Source organism: Tenrec ecaudatus, chromosome 9 (assembly GCF_050624435.1).
Source record: "Tenrec ecaudatus isolate mTenEca1 chromosome 9, mTenEca1.hap1, whole genome shotgun sequence".
Lineage (NCBI taxonomy): Eukaryota > Metazoa > Chordata > Mammalia > Afrosoricida > Tenrecidae > Tenrec > Tenrec ecaudatus.
The window spans coordinates 139,674,219-139,691,840 of NC_134538.1; the positions used below are offsets into that span (position 1 = coordinate 139,674,219).

The 17,622-nt window shown below is 38.7% G+C and overlaps 1 protein-coding gene and 1 non-coding gene across 2 annotated transcripts in view; one reads left to right on the forward strand and one right to left on the reverse strand.

The window, feature by feature from the left end:
- Positions 1–17,622, forward strand: part of KCND2 (potassium voltage-gated channel subfamily D member 2) — a 573,818-nt gene that overhangs the window by 133,614 nt on the left and 422,582 nt on the right. The window lies entirely within an intron of this gene.
- Positions 10,549–10,712, reverse strand: LOC142457690 (U1 spliceosomal RNA). The gene has a single exon (XR_012786385.1). It is a non-coding gene; the product is annotated as a U1 spliceosomal RNA (small nuclear RNA).

Sequence of the window (17,622 nt, forward strand, 5' to 3'; positions counted from 1 at the left end):
AGAATGATGCATAGGAGACAGCAAAATTACTTCCTGAAGGAATGAATGGTGACCTTGGAAAACATCTACAGTTCACTTCCTAGGTAGACAAAAATGTTCCCAATCCCCCCTTGCAAAGTATATCTATATCTATATATATGTGTGTGTGTAACTATGTATATATTACGATTAGAACTTATTTTAAAAGACATCTGTTTGCAACATTTCATATGTGGTGCTGCTCTTGTTCGGTACCCTTGAGTGGATTGTCCACTGTTAATAACCCCAGGGGACAGGCTGGGTCTTCCCCAGTGCATTTCTAGTCCCTGCTCCTTTTTAGAACCAGATTTTCGGTCTTTATCCTGCAGAACTCCTGTGTAGGATTGACAGTCTTTCTGAGAGTACCCGAGTCTTCGCTGATGGGCCACTAAGGATCCTAGTTAATGTTTATAATGATAAAGGGTAATTTTTTAAATCAGTGACAGAAATACATTTTAACAAGCACTGTATTATTTTCTTTCCATAGTACAAATTTTGACAATAGCATTGCAAAAAACAAGCAAACAACCTATCCAAACCTTTAAATCAGGAATCGTGAAGTTAGTTTGCATTCTTCCCAACAAGTTTCATGGATAAAATTCATGCCAAATAAATTGGGCTCTCCCAGCGCCAGCCCCATGCCCTCCAGTGACCTACCTTGTAGAAATCAGGACTACACTATAGAATTTTTGAGCAGCTATATTTTCCCCCCAAACCCACCATAGATAGAATTCTAAGTGAATATATAATACAATAATTAAGGAAAAGTATTTTGTTGTCTCTACATACTAGATATTATCACTAGAAAAAATAAGCAAAGCAGGTTCCTAGCTATTTGATCACAAAATTACCTAACCGTAATTCATGGGGTAATTTTTGCTTTCAACCTAACTTTGAAAAGTCATGGCTAAGTCATCGCTCAAAAATGCCAACATTTAAAAATGTGTCCCCCAAATACAGATAGCACCATGGATCATTTGCTATTTGGTTTAAGACTCTTACTTTTTCTTGTCTTCCTTTTTTTCCTTTTAATATAGAATATCATACACTGGAACTGTACGAGGAGCTGAGAGATGGTGATAAAATCTTAGTTGTAATATTACTTTTCTCAGTAGCAAATGGCTCATGTCTTTTACTTTAATCTCTGCAGGAAATTTATATGCATGTTTAAGAGAAGAACTCATTTGTAACTGAAAATACAATAAAGCTGAAATAAGTGGCCAGAAAATTTTAATAGTTATTTAAAGACAGGCAGAGCTCTCCCCATGCAGATTTTTGATATACAAAATGTTTAATACGCTTTTTAACCCTTTATTTGAAATGGAATAAAGTTATAGTCATCACCTAGAGATGTAAGACAGTATTCTCTAAGCACCATAGAATCCCAGACTGTGTAATTTAGTTCCAGTGGAGTTGGAAATGCCACTGGTAGTGTTGTAGTTTTTGGCCTGTCACCGTGGAAGAAACCCTACATCGATATGTAATAACCTATGTCAGGGACATAGTAACAAGAGCTGAATTATTATGATTTCCATTAATTTATTGGTGTAATGGTGGCATAGAAAAAATCAGTGTGGCATGCATTTAGGACAAAATTGATCAATATATGTTAGAATTTCATAACTTCTGCCCACTTCACTGCCCAACTTTGAAAAAAATGATACAAGAGGTGTTGTTTGGGGTTTGTTTTTCTTCACAAAGTAAAATATACACAAGAATTTGGGGACGCTTACTAGACAATTTCAATTTTTCTTTCCTAAAGCAGTGTTTAAAATATCCTTATTCCAGTCCAATCCTGGATAGCTTCCTATATTTTAACAATTATTTTAAAAGAATAAAATCTCTTCATCAAGAAGAAAGAAGACTGATAAAAACTGAAAGCCATATAGAAACAATTAGTACAATGGACTAATGGACCAAGCAAACATCCGTCTCCATCTAAGACCAGAAAAGTTAAATAGTGCAGAGTTACTATTGCAAATTGCTCTGAAAACCATTAAATTAGATAGAGTGGGAGAAAAATTTGGAAGAAAACTCAAAATCATGAAGGATACCAGATTTATTGGTTCAATTAAAATGGTGGAACTCCTTATCACATTTGACTTTAAAGCATAACATGTTTTTATTTTTTCCTGTGCCGTCTTTACACCAATAATATAATGGAAATCATAATAATTTGGGGATGTTACTATTTCCCTGACACATATAATTACATGTGGATGAGGAGCTTCTTCCACGGCAGCGGGACCATAATAAGCATGTCTTTAAAATCACAAGGACGGTCTTTCCCCAATCCAGGAAAGCAGGGAGGACGTGGCATAAGCCACAGTACACAGAAAGAATGAAGGAGATGAGTTGAAACAAAATGTGTATTAATGGTTGAATGTGAAACTGATGGTCTGCTCTGTAAACCTTCACCTAAATTACAGTAAAAAGCTAAATAACATAGGAAATAAGTCTCATTAAAATAGTTCAAGGCAGTGTCATTAAAACATAGTTTATATATTTCATCCAAGAATGAAAAATGTAAAACGGCAGCCCCAATCCTGTGCTAGAGAGAATGGTAGGTCTTTCTCTTTCTGCCTCAGCTGCAAGGAAGCTGCACGGCTTAGGTTGGGATAGTAGAAGCTCAGAGTCAAGTGCAGTCGGTTGGGTCTCTGAGCCACAAACCTACCTATGTTGACATGTCAGTTTCTCCACGGTAAGAATCCGAGTTTGGGTTTTGTTTACTACTATTTTCTTCTCCTATCCTGGTTGATGTCTTTGGTTTGAAAGAATTATGATGTATCAAAACGTTACAATCAGTAAATCAATCTTGTAATTGCTCTTGGTTTCCAACACGTTGCTTCCATTTCCTGGTGACGCCATGTTTGCAGTGTAGAATTGTTCCATAGGGATTTTAAGGCTGGGACCGTCTCAAGCCCAGGGGCAGGGCTGTCTGTCTGCACAGGTTTGGTCACCAACCTTTCAGCTCCTAGTCCAGTGCTTAATGATTTGCAAAATATACCTAATACAGAAAGTATGAATTTATAGAAAATGAAAACTGATGGGGATCACCATGATGCTCAAAATATCTCTGGCATAGAGGAGTCTCTTTCATGTGAGCTTATTAAAAATCTTTGCCAGTATTGCATTTGCCCAGGGATCATCAATCATTCTACCAGCAGATTCAATGAGGACCACCTTTTTGGGACTACCTTTGCATTGTAGAAAGTCTGCCTCTGTCCAGTCATCCATGCTCGTCCTCTTTCCATTTGTGAAGCATGGGTTTGCTCTGAAGTGAGCATGGTCTTCAGGTCAAGGAGAATGAGGATGATGAATTGGAGTCTGATAGAGCACAAATTCTGCCGTAATATGATTTTAGAAAATGGAAAAAAGTTAAAAGCAAAAACAATGAACAAAAATTGAAAGTGTCAAGAAATGGATTTTCAAATCTAACTCATCATTAAATGGGAAAAATTTCAATATTACTGTGTTTTATAGACTTGCAATGATCAACTTTTAGAGCAATACACTTAATAGCGGTATGACTATACATACAAACATATATACATATACACACACACACACACACACACACTTGTTTTATCCATGCTGGCAATATCAGGTATGTCTTGTGGTCCTAAAACATAGGTAAGTATAAATATCTATAAATGAGAGATATTAATTTATTTTCCCAAATGCAAAATGAGATAGTAGATCTACCCTGTATAACTGACCAAAACTCCACACTCCAAACTCTAAACTCCCTGCTACAGACTTGGTGCTGGCTCCTAGTTCCCTCAGTGGGTTTTAGAGGCTGTAACTGTTCATGGGAGTAGAGAGCCCAGTCTTTCTCCCAGGGAGCTGCTGGTGGGTGGTTTCCAATGGCTGACCATCCAGATCGCAGCCCAACACATAACCACTATGTCACCAGGGCTCCATAGACAGACTTTCAATCTGCATACTCATATGAAACAAAACAATGCTTTAAGGGATTTTCATCTCAAGAGAATCGGTAACTAACCAGCAATAGTCAACTAATTAAATAAATTATTGTAAAATCCAGCACTGGTACTGTATGGCTTAAGAACATAGACGATGTAAAGATGTATTTCACAGATGTCCAAAAGACTATAAGAATATTCTCATACAATATATTATTAACTAGCAAAAGCAGGTAATAAAATAATATCTGTGATACAATTGTCATTTCTTATAATTGTTATTTTAGAGCTCCATGATTTCGACATGTGGTGACAGAATAGGTGGCAGGGCTGACATTTAGTATGCTGCTGAATATACAAATTAATAGAAGGAAATTTGACCCTCTATTTGACATTTTACACACACACATAAGTATATTCCTGTACACTCAAACTCAGAAGACAAAACACACAATGTAAGACTTGGTTAAAGGCGTATTCTCTAGCAGTATTAAGTAAAATTCCCGTATCAAACTGGAAGAGTCCACATACAGACACAGTTGAATTGGTGAATGTTTTCTTGTGTATATTCTCATCACCAAATAAATTAAAATATTCAAAGAAGGCAAATGCACTTTATTCCTGCTGTTATTCTCCTAATCACCTTGGTGCTTTGCTTGTTTTGATGTAAGATAAAGTGGGAGGACCCTTGGTTGCATTATCTGTAATGGGGAAGACAGACCATCGTTAATTTGCATGTGGTAAATGTAACAGCACCTACTAGCATTGAGCAGATTCTGGTTTATGTGGTGTCATTAGAGGCCATTGAGTCAGTTCCCTGTGTACACAGAACAAGGCACTGCCAGGTCCTGTACAGTACTCACAATTGTTCTTATGCTTGAACTCGTGTTGCAGCCACTGTGTCAACCCCTCGTGTTGAAAGGTGTTGTCTTTTCCCACGCCCCTTTACTCTACCAAGCATGATGTCCTTTGCCAGGGACTGGCCTCTCTTCTGGTAACGTGTCCAACGTACGTGAGACAAAGTCTCACCATCCTTGCTTCAAGGAGCATTCTAGTTGAACTTCTTCCCGAATAGATCCGTTTGTCTTATCATGCACCACATCCATGATCCTTAGGCTTTGCTAGCACCATAATGCAAATGCCTCAATTCTTCTTTAGTCTTTCTATTCAATGTCCAACTTTCACATGCATACGTGGCAATTGAAAAATGCTATGGCTTGGGCCAGGCACATCTTAGACCCCAAAGTAACATCTTTGCTTTCCAATACTCTAGAGAGCTCTTGTGCGCAGATTTACCTAATGAGATGTGTCCTTCGATCTCTTGATGGCTGCTTCCATGAACATTGATTGTGGATCCAAGTTCAACTATGTAGGCATTTATTCTGGAGAATTGCTTGTTTCACACATCATTTGGTACCAATCTTTTTGTCAAAGTGTAGCTTTGCTTATGACTTTAAAAATATCTTCAGTGGGTGGGGAACCGTAATGGATTACTGTATATTCTCAAGTTACAGTTTTACATGGTGCATACACCAAAGTCTCACGGAACCCAGCACTGCTGGTCAGTTCTGAATCCTCCTGACTGTTGGACAGACTGCAATCCCCACAGGGTTTCTCAAGATGTAAACAGTCCCAGAAGCTTGCTGCCACATTTTCTCCTGCAAAGCAGCGCCTGAGTTCCAACTGTGATCTTTCACTTAGTAACAGAGGGTTTTAAGGACCGTGTCATTAAAGGTCCTTGCATTGCACATAATGCAAATATTTGGAATTTCCACTACTTATTCTAATATTTAATTGCATATTCGAGGTAACTAAATGTATGTCAATGTGGATGAGTTAAATAGTTCCAGATTCATTTCACTTTCAAGGCAGAAACATAAATATTGTCAGAAGTATTGAACAAGAAAATTGTCCCTTGTGCATCATAATTAGTGCACGTTTCTACTCACCAGCTTGGTAAAATGTTTTGCCTGGGGCTGCTTTTTTGTGAACACTTAAAATTCCCAACAATGCAAATTTCAAGAGATTGGATATATATTTGGCGAATCTGTGTAGATTTCACAAATTTTGTGGCGGAACAAAGTCAGTTTAAGAGATACTTGTGCAGAGTCTGCTTCAGCCACACTCTGACAATTACTCGTTTAATTTGATCCATGTAAATAGCCAGCTTGATCAATGTTAAGCCCCATGTTCACCCTGACTTTAATGGGCATCTAGCATTGGTCAAATAAACCATAAGGTCAATTGGGTTTCTCCTAATAGTTGCAGGCAGTATTCGGAGACTCAGAAGAGCCTCACAACATCAACTGTTGTCCCTCAACTCTCTGATTTATACTCTCAGGGTCAACAGAGTCTTTTATGCTAATTGTCAATGGCACCCAGGATCCTGACTTAGCCGGGAAAAGCTCCAAATGATGCATTCCTGTGGCCCGGGTAGAATAGTTAAAGTTTAACATTAATAATAATGTTTTATGCTTTTTTTCCATAGAACATTAGCTAACAGATTAAATTTGTATTTTTCACTTGGTTTGCATTTATCACTGAGTGGATTGATTATTATTTGTGAGTTCCTATTAAAATCAGGAACCAGTGTGACTTACAGGAGATTCAGTTAATTAGCAGAGCAATGCTCTGTGTCCCCAAATTTAATTGAACTGTGTGTGTGTGTATGTGAATATGCTTCTCTAAATGTGAACTATTTGTGTGTGTGTGTGTGAACATACTGCTCTACATGTGAGCTATTTGTGTGTGTGTGTGTGAAGACTAAATGTGAACTATTTGTGTGTGTATGTGAATAGACTACTTTAAATGTGAACTATTTGTGTGTGTGCTTGTGTGTGAATATACTGCTCTACCTGTGAGACGTTTGTGGTAGGATGATCCAAGGCTGAATGCCAGAATCCTCCAAGTACTTGTCCTGTATACCTCAGAGCGGCATTGTCCTGTTATACAACAGAGCAGACACCAATGTTCTGTTATCTGTAGTTGTTATTTTATTGAATATCTTGAACCTTCCTAAATGATTTTACTGTCTTATTTTATCAGTATTTACCATGCCCCTTGGGCTTTGGGAAGTGAAGCTATTCACATTTAGTTATTTTCAATTTTCTTGTACGTTCATCTTGAGTAGTTCCTACATTGCTTATCTGATGTTTTGGTTTGGCTTTGGTTTATCTACATGTTCCCAGGAATGAAGGTCCTATTGTCCCGGCAGAAGTCTCATTCCCCATAGACCAAAAAGTGAAGTATGACCCGAAGCCAGTGGTTCTCAACCTGTGGGTCATGACTCCTTTGGGGGCCCAGTGACCCTTTCATAGGGGTTGCCTGATCCATAATATCATATTATAGTTATGAAGTAGTAGCAAAAATAATTTTATGGTTTGGGGGGGGTTACCACATCATGAACTGTATTAAACAGTCGCAGCCTGAGGAAGGTGGAGATCCACTGCCTAAGCTCTGCACTAGATTCCAGGACACTAGAACAACCAACAGAAGAGCATCCCTCTTAACAGCTTACTTTGGCCGGATTCAAGATTAATTTTGAATTTCCTCATTAAACTCATTCACCAAATTAGAAAAGCGTATTTCGATAACCCAGGGTAAGTTGGGCCACAATCTGAACGGTCGTCATGTGGAAACCCTGAGCAGCTCTGCCGGAGCAAAACTGGACTTTCGACCCTTAGTCAGTCTCATAAAGTCACGGGGGGTCACCATGAGGCAGCATTGACTCGATGGCAATGGATGAGTGAGATTTTGGATAACATGACAAACATATCAAATGGTATTAACTACAGATTCTGATAATTAGGACAAGATATTTTTAAGCTGCTTCGCTTATCCAGGTATAGGTGGTGCATCTTCCATGTGTCCCACTGATCGATTTAAGGTCTTTGGAGCAAAACCACAAAATGGAAGGAAAAGGTTAGAATCTTGAACAGTGTGTGTCTCTGTAAATGTGCTTATGGTAAAGGTATGGATCTTAAAGGACTCAACTTCAGTATCCAGGCAGCTCCTGTTGTTTACTAAGCTTATTAGTTAAATTTGCTGATTGACACTTAAATCATATCTTTACGGATCTACTCATTTGATGATTGAGGTAAAAAAATCCAGCGAAAAATCAACAAAATGTATAATCTTATTGTAGCTTTAGTATACCAGCATTAAATGTGATAACTTATTTATTAAAGTGACTTAATAATTTTATGTTACGAGGATTTAAAATAGGTATAGAGTACTCCTCTATCTGTTACTGTTGACTTATTTGTCATTTAATTTTGATATAAGTAAACTTTGGAAGAAAAAGTAACAAATTTGATTACTTTTTGAATATGCTTTTGAGGAGACACTAGTATCACTTCCAGGAGTAGAGACAGCTGTACCATTCTGACCTGAGCTTGAACATGTGTTGGTGTTGTCTTCTTTAGACGGGGAATTTATTAAGAGGAAAATGGCATTACACGAAAAATATCTTAAACACATTTTCAAATAACTGGCAATCCATATAATATTATTATTGATATCTGAACTGTGTACTAAGCAGACAGGGAGAAAGCATTATTAAGCATTTGCTTGATGTTTGCAGAAAATTGAATAGTTATTTTGGGTAGTCTGTTTTCATTATTGCTCCTGGTTATCCTTTCAAAGCTTCTGAATATTTTATCTTCCTGTTAAATCAACCAATCAACCATCTTGCCTCCTACCTATATACCTAGCTGTTTTTCAACCAACCTATCTAGACAGCATACATAAAAGCAAATTTACAAATAAATAAAAATGCTCTCCCTTCATTAAAAAGGATGATATGAAAATTTTTCATGGGTGTATCCTGTCCCCTTTCCCTGTGTTTCCTCTTTGGAATGATCTTTCATCATCTCTAGTTCTCCTGATTCTTGTTTGTTTGTTTGTTTAAATAGGCCGACAGAGAATATATATTACAAAACACAGGAGCAGTCTGCATATTTGAAACATACATATTGATTATTTTCCGCTTTTTAAAGTGCTCCATGCTTATGAAAGGAAAACAAGGAAACTTTAAATAATTTCCTTACATTTGATCACCTCAAACTTTTTCCATTTTAACATATATCTTTCCTCTATGCTTTTAAGAACTATATTTTCTTACCAAATTACATGCGAATGAGCCTTCACTCTTCCCATCCAAGCCCTTCCTTACAGCTCCTGTGTATCTTATCTTGCTGGCCCTTTGGATCACTGGTTTTCCTTTCCATCAACTGCTTAATTCAAAGGTGAAATTCAAGTCATTTAAACTCTCACTCCTGAATTCCCCTAGCTCTTCATTTCACTCCCTTCATTCCCTAGTGTCATGTCATAAGGATTTCTTCCATTTCTAAACTTGTATAAAACATTGGAAATATCCATGATTATTTTCCTTGGTCTTGTTGGATTGATGAGTCAGCATTGGAATGCTAAGCTGGATATCAGGGGTTCAAGCTACTAACCGTGGCACCCGAGAAAGATGAGGCTGTCGGCACTGGCAAAGATGTACAGCCTATGAAGCTCCGGATAGCTGGAATAGACTTGAAGCAGGAGCTTTGAGATTTTGAGGACAGTAAAAGCTGCTTGCTCACTAATGTTTATAGCTCAGTACTACAACAGATCAAGCCTTCATTAAAAGATGATTGATTGGATAAATGAAAGACTGAATGGATGAACATGGTGTAACTATTTTTACTAATAATTTAAAGTTAACTGGAAGTTCTGAAACAATATTTTATGCTTCATAGTGTGTACTTGGTCAGGACAAAAAAACCCTAATTTTCAATCTCCATTGTATTGGAAGATAGCAACTTTGGTGGTATATTACTTTTGTATTATAGGAAATAGTTCATGTAGTATTGATGTTAACTCTTCCTCTAAAATTTCTTCTCAGATTTGCCTGTAAAGCCACCGAGTCCCTAATTTTTGGGCACTGGGAGTTTTTTTTATACTAGATCTATTTCTTCTTATGTTATAGGCTTGTTGATATTGTCTATAAATGGTTAATTTAGGCAGTTAGTGAACTTCTAGAAATGTATCCATGTTTTTCTAGATTTTCAAATTTATTGGAATAATGCATTTTTTATGCAGAGGAAATTTTGTGCTTCTAATTTTATGTTTCTCATACTGTAAGATCTAATTTTTGTCATGAATGTACTTCGTTATTGAATTCAAACATAGTATATACTTATAGGGCCTTGAATTTAAAAATAATATAGTTTACACAGTATAAATTAATATATAATTAATTTTTAAAATGCTCATATTCCCCTTTTCTATTTTTTCAGTGTTGTCTCCTTTCAAGTGATTCTTTAGACTTGATATATATGTTAGGTTTATGTCACTCTAGCGTCTACTCACCATTCTTCACTGAGCAATATGTAATTTATGTCTCCCCCATATGGTTAAGGATTTAGATATGCCATTATGCTGCCTGTATACTTCTGTTATATTAATTCCTTACCTACATTAAATTACTTGTACGGTAAACACAATTAGCCCAAATAAGATAATAAACTAGTTAAGTAGAAACAGTTCAAAAATAGAATTTCTCATTATAAAGGAATTCATGGTTTTGAAATCGTTTCCTATATATTCCTTTTTTTTAAATGGGAGAGCGTGAATGCAGCCCCCCCACTACCACAAATCATGCAGTAGAGTTTCCCACATTTGGGGAAATCACGGGGGTCAGCACACCTGCAGTGCAATGGGTGAACCTTGCCCTGGGAAAACCACCTTCCTGATCATGGTGTCTCCCCTGCCAGGTCCTATTTTACCTATTCATGTGTTGTATAAATTTTTATGTGAGTCAGCTGGGTGTAGCCATGACCATGTTCTGAATGTGCAGTATTAATAGGACAGATAGCAAGTCCTTTAACATCAAATCCATGATAGAAGGTGGAAGGAGAGATCATTAAAAATGAGCACTAATATCTTTTATAAAAGCAAAGTAGAAAATCATTAAATACAGAATTGTCCTGGGAATAATATTAAACTTCCCTTTTCTTCTATTATTACTCATTCCTTTAGAAATTTTTTTACTAAAAACCTACTTGCGCACAACACTGTACTCTGTGACTAGGTTTCAAACAGCAAACCATCATAGATACATCTTTGTATTTATGCAGCATATCTAAGGAAAACCCAAATCCTCACAGCCGAACTAGGAGGAACCATCATGATCAATGGAGAAAAGGTGGGAGTTGTCAAGGGTGTTGTCTTACTTGGAAACATAATCAGTGTTCATGGAAAGAACAGTCAAGAGGTCAAAGACATCTTGCAGTAAACATTGCAGTAGGTAAATCTGCTGCACAGGACCTCTTTAGAGGCTTGAAGAGCAAGGATGTTACTTTGAGAACTGAGGTGCACCTGACTCAAGCCACGGTATGCTTCATTGCATCAGATGCACGTGGCAGTTGGACATTGGGAAAGGAAGACCAAGGAATTGCTTTGCGATGCTGGAGAAGAAAATTGAAAGTACCGTGGACTGTTAAAGCGGTGAACAGAGCTGTGCTGGAAGAAGTAAGCTCCTTAGAGGCAAGGGTTCAAGACATCATCTTTCATATTTTGGACATTTTTTTGGAGATACCATTCCCTGGAGAAGAACTTCATGTTCACTGAAGAAGAAGGATGGTGAAAAAGAGGAAGGGCCTCTATGACGTGGGTTGACACAGTGGCTGCATCGATGGGCACAACCGTTGGAACAATTGTGAGGCTTGACCTTGCAGTGTTTCCTTCTGTTGTGCACATGTTCGCAATGGGTCAGACCCGACTCGATGGCACCGAACAGCCTGCAGACTATATGCACACCAAACAGATTCACCTCTGTAAACCATGGCTGCACAGTGTCATGTCTAAAGAAAGTGCTTGTGAAAGAGGGACTGCATGGGGACATCAGTGGAGATTTCACAAATGATAATCACTCAAGAAATATGACTGGGAGTTTGTAAAAAATAAGCAAAAGATCAGAAAGTTAAATTCAAAGTATCTGGTGGAGACAATGAAAAGGAAGTCTTTCCCAAAGAATGGGAGTTGCAGAATGTGATTGGGACCCACCTGGTGGAGAGAGTGGGAGAAAGACGGGGCTTTCTACCCCCATAAACCATCACTGTCTCAGAACTAGGAGTCGGCATTGATTTGATGAAAGGGAGTTTGGTGGAGTGGAGTTGCCCAAAGCTCTGAAATTTAGTTCTTTAAACTAATGTTACTTTAAAAGCCAATGAAAAAATGATTTTTAAATAAGAGAATGACTTCCTATGGAAAAAAGTAATTTTAAGGCAGTGTGGAGAGTAGAGGATGATAGAGATTTGATAAATGTCACTGAGACCTGTTTGAATAGGTAAAAAGATAAACGCAGAGGAGTCTCAATGGTGGTAGACGTGGAGCAAAACCAGATTATGATGCTCACTAGATGTGCTGGCTGATTAGACAGGAGATGAGTAAAAGTCTGAGGTTTCATCGAAACCATAACACAAATAAGGCTTTTCCAAAATTGATTGATTGCGGTCTAATAGAAGTCACCCCAATCATCAGGCGAAGGGATCCCCAGTATCTCTAATGGTCACTGAATGCCCTGGATGTATGAAATTTAATTTGGAGACACAACAATACATAGTTTTCATCATCCTCGTGTCTGTTCCATGAGTAAATTTAAAATGGGAACCAGTAGGCTCAAGTGCACCTTTCTAGAGAGACACTCCAAAGTGTCCATGATGTTCTTTGGGTCCATACGTTACATTGCTAAGTAGCTACAGAACTACGTACCACCCAAACAGCCCTTTACTTCCACGAGCCCTGCATGTTTGGAAGTTCACTCTGCAGGGCTGACTAGCAGGGTAGTGCAGCAAAAATACGTGTGGTTTTGTTGTTGTTTGTTTTTAATCAGTGAGACCCAGTTTGGAATCTTGGCTCTAGAGAAATGCTATTTTACCTTAGGAGAATTGCTTAATCTCTCTGAAACGTAGTTTCTTCACCTATGTAATAGGACCAGTGTTATCTATCTCAAGCATGGAATTTTTAATTGAGAATCTATTAGCTCAGCACCCAGTTTGACTAATCAAAAGTTCTCACTAATAGCAGAAATTTTATAAATGGCTGTTATTGCTATTCTGAATCAATAGTAGCATTTATTGTGAATAAATGCTCTATAACTTGTCTTAATTCTGCTCATCCATGCCTTTACTTGTCCCTCCAAATCCATTCAGTCTCCTCCTCATTTGACCTCCTTGCCTGCACCCCCTCTTCATACTTACCTTTCTTTAGCTGAAAGTAGAAGAAATGATAATGTATATGTCTTTGCTTCAGGCATTCTATTTGATAAGGCCTTTATCCATCATTGTGGTCTCTCTTGGTCTTGGTTATCACACACAGTACATAGTATAAGCAAATTATGGCTTTAAAGTTATTAACATAAACAACAGATTTAGTTTAGTGGTAACTGTCATAGGATTCATCATACCAAATTGCATAGACTACTAACTTGCCTCCCAGAATACCCTGCGGCCTCAGAGGCAGTGGTGTACAGTTTCTCAGTGGTGCATCCTGTTTATTAGAGAAAAACAAACAATGTTTGCATGAATAACCAGAGATTTGTTGCATTTGAGAAAACTTGGGTTTTACTTTTAATCTGTTTCAAAAACTATTAGATAAATTATCTCAGGTAATTTGATAAAGAAGCTTAAGTATCTCATGTAGTATTGTAATTGTATGGAAACATCTGATATTTGCAAAACTCCTGCAAGTCATCCATTCAAAAATTATCTATAATTAATATGTAGATGATTCAAAGGTGTTTTGAAAAATGTCACTTTTTCAGTGATTTTTGTATGTATTTTAGAAATATGTAATGGATCTATAGTTAGTTATCGATTAAAATATTAATAAGGTTTTTCTACAAAATGCCAAAAGCTCAATTTTATTTTTCCCAAACATCGCATCACACTTCACTGTACAACAGCAGAAACAGCGGTCAAACTATTTGACTCTTTTGCTGTGCGAAATGATTGTTTTTTAGTTACATGTGAACCCTACAATTCTACATGCCACCAATGATGTTGATTTGAAATATTTAAATTCAGAATGGTTGGTTAATAATGCAGTGCATGTTGGGTTTTTGGAAAGAAGAGCTTTGTGATTTTTTTTTTGCATAGAGTAAATAGCAAACAGCCTATTACCAGCTGACGCTGCCATACTGCAAAAACATGGTATCAATGTGCCCGCTGTCAGTGGCCTCACGGGGTCACCAGGGCAGCTTCAGGCAGCCTTCCCTTGAGGTGAGAGGAGCCCGTGCTCATTGGTCAAAGCACCGCTCATCCTCCGTTTCTGTCATCTACTCATTTGACTCTCTTCCCCTGTTGGATGGAAAACGATCTTCATAAGCCATCTCTACGTTCCCACAACGTATCAAGCATCTGACAGGTGGCAAAGCACTAAATTATTGTTTATGGGAGCAATCCCAGAACCAAGCTCCCTGTCATTGAGTCAATGCTGACTCTCAGCAACCTCCTGTGGGGTTTTCTGAGAACCTAACGATTAAAGGAGTAGAAAGCCTGTGCTTGCTCCTGGAGCGGTTGGTAGTTTCAAACTGCCGACTGTGCGGATGACAGTCCCATGTGTAAACATGACACCACCGGGGCTCCTCTGGGAACAAGAGATACAAGAAATAATTATTCAATTCATCAGAGTACCACTGTGTTTTCCAGGGTCTCCATGAGACAAAATAAATTCCATGAAAGTGAGTTTGGTTTTTGGTTTAATGTTTTCTAAGTGTTAATGTACCTAAACTTTACTTGCAGATTTTTTCACTTATTCTGTTTCTATTATCCATAATAAGATTTCTTTCTCATTATGAATGACCTGTATATCACTCAATGGTTTCACTACTTTTATCAAACCATTAAGTTTTAGGTTTTTCTTGCCTAAAAAACAGATTTTTAAAACCATTTTATTGGGGGCTCATACAATTCTTATCACAATCCATACATACATCCATTGTGCCAAGAACGTATGTACATTTGTTGCCACCATCGTTCTCAAAACATTTGCCTTCTACTTGAGCCCTTAATATCTGCTGCTCATTTCCCCCTCCCTCCTCACTCTCCCCTACCTCATGAACCCTTCATCATTCATAAATTATGATTATTTTGTCATATGTTACACTGTCCGATGTCTCCCCCCGCCTTCTTCTCTGCTGTCCATCCCCCAGGGAGGAGGCTATGCGTAGATTCTTGTAATCAGTTCCCCCTTTCTACCCCACATTCCCTCCACCCTCCAGGCATCGCCACTCTCACCACTGGTCCTGGAGGAGTCATCTGCCCTGGATTCCCTGTGCTTCCAGTTCCTATCTGTACCAGTGTACATTCTCTGGTCTAGCCAGACTTGTAAGGTAGAATTGGGATCATGAGAGTTGTGGGGAGGAAGTATTTAAGAACTAGATGAAAGTTATATGTTTCATCATTGCTACCCTGCCCCCTGACTGGCTCATCTCCTCCCCACAACTCTTTAGTAAGGGGTGTCCAGTTGACCACCATTGGATTTTGATTCTCCACTCTGCACTCACCCACATTTTCAATGATATGTTTTTTGTTCCTTGATGCTTGATACCTGATCCAGATTTTTTATTGCAAATCCCTAACTCCTGCAGATCATGTACTGTGAACACATTATCAGGAGGGCCCGCTCCTTGGGGAGGGACATTCTGCTTGGGGGAGAGTCCACATAGAACAAGACCCTCAATGAGCTAGCCCGGCACAACAGTGGGCTCAGACATAGCAACGACAGTGAAGTTGGCACATGACCAGGCAGCGTCTCGTTTCATTGTTGACAGAGTCACTAGGAATCAGAACTAATTTGATAGGAATGAGGAAGAACAATAAGAGATAAACATTCTAATTCAGTTGGTTATAGAGAATAGGGATATTCACTTTCAAAGGGCAACAGTGTTTCTGATATGGGAGGAAAATATTGTTCTTTAAAGGCACGGAGATAGCCAATGGAGATCCCCTCATAGAGGGGTTTAGGAGAGGAGATGGGTCAATCAGGGTGCGAGGTAGTACCGATGAAGAACACAGCTTTCCCCTAGATCCTGGATGCTTCCTCCCCCCAAATACCATGATCCGAATTCTACCTTGCAGGGCTGGATAGGGCAGAGGTTGTACACTGGTGCATATGAGGGCTGGAGGCACAGGGAATCCAGGGTGGATGATACCTTCAGGACCAAGGGCGTGAGGGACGATGCTGGGAGAGTGGAGGGTGAGTGGGTTGGAAAGGGGGAACTGATTACAAGGATCCACATGTGACCTCCTCCCTGGGAGAGGGACGGCAGAGAAGGGGGGGATGGGAGACTCCAGATAGGGCAAGATATGACAAAATAACGATGTATAAATTACCAAGGGCACATGAGGGAGGGGGTAGCGGGGAGGGAGGGGAAAAAAATAGAGGACCTGATGCAAAGGGCTTAAGTGGTGAGCAAATGCTTTGAGAATGATTGGGGCAGGGAATGTATGGATGTGCTTTATACAATTGATGTATGTATATGTATGGATTGTGATAAGAGTTGTATGAGTCCCTAATAAAATGTAAAAAAAGAAAAGAGGAGAAAAAAAAGAAAATGATTAGGCCAAAGAATGTACTGATGTGCTTTATGCAATGATGTATGTATATGTATGGACTGTGATAGGAGTTGTATGAGCCACTAATAAATTGTTTAAAAAAAAGAGAAAATGATTAGGGCAAAGAATATACGGATGTGCTTTATACAATTGATGTATGTATATGTATGGATTGTGATAAAAGTTGTATGAGTCCCTAATAAAATGTAAAAAAGAGAAAAAAAGCACTGAGATAGTGCAGTGAAGGAGTCTGATAGTCCAGTAAGTTTAGCACAATCATTAGGCAATTGCTCATTGACCCTGAATGGTGAGGGTCAAAGTGAGGACTGGACACCTTGTGAGTGAAGGTCTGGCATGATGGGGGGGGGCACACTGGTGGGAGCCTGCAGTTGGATGCTCTTCTGCTCTTGTTAGAAGGTAAAGTGAAGGACATACTTGGCAATGTGAGCAGACCACGGGGTGGCCAAGGGATTCATGGAAACCAAAAAAGCAGATGGGCTACTTTATGATCACGATCTAATGATTCATCAAGATGTGAAATCTAGTCGTAACCTTCCTTGGTTCACGGTTGGGTAGCCTGTAGCCTTGGAATGGGTAGGAACTAGCAAAGTTCTACTGGGGAGCAGCTTCCCCGCACTGAGTGTTCTTCTAAGTGCTGGCCTTTAGTGGGAGGTTAGAGCATCTAAATCCTTGTGTTTGTTTCAGATTCACCACAGGGCCTTTTAAAAATACTGTGCAGATTCTGGGACTCGAAGGCAGACCTCATAAATCATTATCTCCACAGGGTACCGAATGGGAGTCTATTTATGTAAGCTCTTGAGCAGATTCACATGATCTCTCCGGTGTGAGAGTCATGGTTTGGAGATGGCTTCATATACATGTCATTATTGATTTTATTAAGAGCGCTTCAATTCCCTAGGGTTCAGAGTCTCCGATCTTTAGACACAAGTCTGTCACACACCTCTCCATCCTCACCTTGTCTCCTGTTAGTGTCTTGTTCAAACTTCATTTCTGTGACATTGATTCTTCCAACTGTCTAAACATATAACAGGCACTCACTCGTGGCAGAGAAT